Raw genomic sequence first — 2,684 nt, forward strand, 5'->3', positions numbered from 1 at the left:
TATGTGCAAAAGAGAGCAGCATCTTAATTAAACTGACTAAGATAGAAACTATGCAAAATCAACATGAATGTAACAACTTATTGAGGTTGTTGGGAACAGTAGTGGTTAGAGAGTCTTACAGCTGCTAGGAGGAAGGATCTGTGATAATCCTCCCTTGTGAATTTAGGATGCAGCAGTCTGTCATTGAAGGAGTTCTCGAGTTTTGCACAGTTTAATGCTTGGGATGGGAAACATTATTCAACAGTCATGTTAATATAGTTAGGATCCTTTTTTCCCACCTCCTGCACTGAGTCCAGAGGGTATCCAATCACAGAACTGGCCTTCCTGATCACCTTGTCCAGTCACTTTCCCTCAGCTACAGATAAGCCAATGCTCCAACAGACAGCTCTATAGAAGATGGCAGATGCCATAACAGAGTCATAGAACATCTTCAGGAGCATCCCCTGTACTCCTAAAGACCTCAGTTTCCTCAGCAGGAAGAGTCTGTTCTGACCTTCTGCAAAAGTCCAACACTAGTTCCTTGGTTTTCCCTGCATTAATCCCTGCGTCAGTCTGAGGATGGGGAGAATCTAAACAATACAGATACTCCAATTGGCAGCCCAAATTATAGGAACAGAACAGCTCCTAAAGGTGAGAAGCAATGCTTCTCAACCAGTGAAAGCAGGAATAAACACGTGCTGTAATAAACACATTCTTTCAGTCTGTGCATAAAGAAAAAGCTGCAGTGAAAGTCTAGGGTTAGAGATATGGGATATATATATGGGATATATAATATGCTTAAATTTATTTCTAATTATAGCTTTAATTTGCTCATATTCTAAGAATTTATTTTTGTTAATGACATATTGCAAATTTAATCTAGCAAATGTGATAAACTCTCTACCTTCAAACAAATGATCCAGATATGTAATAACTTTATTCTTCCAGTACGGAAAGTTTTTTGTAGAATGTCAGGGTTATTCCAGATGGGTGTACGACTGCACGGGATAAGTGATGACTTTGTTATTTTTAGAAATTCCCACCATGCTGTCAGGGAAGAGCTGATGTTAATATTTTCAAAACATGGGTGCCGTTTGATCAGTCCTGGTTTTTTTTAGAAAGTGAGGAAATGTCCTGTTTTTTAAATTACCTTCATTGGACCATTAAATTTGCGGGCACTAGGGCACTGCGCACAGCGCTGCGTGTGACGTAATCCCTGAGCCACGTCAGTGCGGGCAGCCCTGTTCTTAATCAGAAGATAGATAGCGTGGCTGTCAGTATATATTAATTAGGTTATGTATACTTCCAAAAAAAAAAAACGTTACACCAAAAGAGAAAAGAGTTTCACCAGTCCTCCGTAACCTTCCTTGGTCTCATCTTAGAGGGTGGACGAGTCTGATCTGACCCAGGCAAGATTAAGGCGGTCCATACCTTACACATGGAAGCAGCTTCAGCGTTTTCTTGGCTGTGCAAAATTCTATCGCGGTTTCATAAGGGGCTACAGTCAAATCGCCGCCCCTCTAAATGCCCTTATCTCACCTAAAGTCCCGTTCATTTGGAACCCTGATGCCAACTCCACGTTCATAAAATTAAAGGAGAAGTTCTCCCAAGCACCCATTCTCCTGTTCCCCGATCCACTTAAACAATTAAATCTTGAGATTGACGCCTCTGACACTGGGTGGGTGCCGTTCTTTCCCAACAGTCTGGCCAACCGTAAGCTCCACCCCTGTTCTTTTTTCTCTCGTCAACTAACCCCCTCTGATTGTTATTACAACGGGGGCGATAGAGAGTTATTAGCCATTAAATTGGTCTTAGAGGAGTGCCGCCACTGGCTTGAGGCATCTGAGTAGCCCATCATAGTCTGGATGGGTAATTAAAAACCTGGCCAACCTCCAGTCAGCCAAACGGCTCAATCCCCGGCAAGCACACTAGTCACTGTTCTTCTCCTGCTTTAACCTGTCGATTTCCTACTGTCTGGGCTCCAAGAATCTCAAGCCTGATGCTCTTTCTCGCCTCTATCCTCTACAAGACACGGATCTGGAACCAGCCCTAATCCTTCCAGCCACCTATACCTTTGGCGTGCTCCATTGGGAGATAGAGGATCTCATCTCCTGGGCTCCACATCCGGGAACTGGACCCCCCAACCGACTCTATGTCCCCAAGACAGCCCGCTTCCAAGTTATTGACTGGATTCAAACAAGCTTTCGGCTCATCCTGGGTTCCACCGGACCCTCAGTTACATCTCCCGCCGATTTTAGTGGCCATCCATGGCAAAAGACGTCCGGGAGTATATGTTCTTCCCTATCCTGTCTGCTCCCAAAACAAATCATCCTACCAACCCCCTGCTGGTTTACTTCCACTGCTTCCCATCCCAAGACGCCCTTGGTCTCACATTGCTTTAGATTTTGTGACTGGTTTGCCTCCTTCCCAGGGAATGACGACCATCCAAACCTTCCATTAACACCATTACAATGTTACTAATCTTTTCTTCTTTAAGCCCCCCCCCTCAGTCAAGGGCCCTTAGAATCTTCGTAATTGCCTCGATTGCCAGATCAGCTTCTCTGTTTGGTTGGCGCGTTGAGAAGCAAAAGTTAAATTTTTCCAACTGCGGCAGCTTCTGCTTCAGAAGTACGCCCTGCTCCTCAGAAGCTCATGATGCGCTGTGTCAGGATGCGCTGCTCCTGCTTCTCAAAACGCGCTGCAGG

Source organism: Cyprinodon variegatus, unplaced genomic scaffold, assembly GCF_000732505.1.
Source record: "Cyprinodon variegatus isolate N-32 unplaced genomic scaffold, C_variegatus-1.0 Scaffold1082, whole genome shotgun sequence".
NCBI classification, from domain to species: Eukaryota; Metazoa; Chordata; class Actinopteri; order Cyprinodontiformes; family Cyprinodontidae; genus Cyprinodon; species Cyprinodon variegatus.